A 527-nucleotide genomic window follows, 5' to 3' on the forward strand; every position below is an offset into this window, starting at 1 on the left:
CTGAACCACGTCCTAACTTCGCAGCCAGTAAGATGTAACTGTTCCGGTGAATTTGACTTGGATTCTTAATATGGGGTCGTGGCCTACGATTATATCACAGACCCTTTCCCAGACAGGGGGAAACTTGAGAACAGGCCTGCTAAATCTCTGTTAAACTGTTGCAATTACTATGAATTTCCATGAAGACTATACATGTTCAGAGAAAACACAGCACCACTTCGATCTAATTAAGAAAAACTTGTACGCACCAGCATGCGTGGCTTTACCCCGCTCACCCCCTCCACCCTGTGTACAGCAAAGGCGGGTGCAGGAGAACACCTAGACTTTCCTTCCACTGCCGAGGTGTCTCCAGCTTCTCGTATGTTTTCTGCCTGAAATGTTTGCCATGTTTTTTCTTCTCTTTAGACAAAAATGAATTCATTGTAATTGCACTGGGCTAGAGGGAAGTTACCTGGGGTTTCAACAAAAAGAAGCAGCCTTAAAATGCTATCCTGAATGGAAAAATCACAGTGACAGACAAAACTTAA

The sequence above is a fragment of the Phalacrocorax aristotelis genome, chromosome 11, assembly GCF_949628215.1.
Source record: "Phalacrocorax aristotelis chromosome 11, bGulAri2.1, whole genome shotgun sequence".
Classification (NCBI taxonomy): Eukaryota; Metazoa; Chordata; class Aves; order Suliformes; family Phalacrocoracidae; genus Phalacrocorax; species Phalacrocorax aristotelis.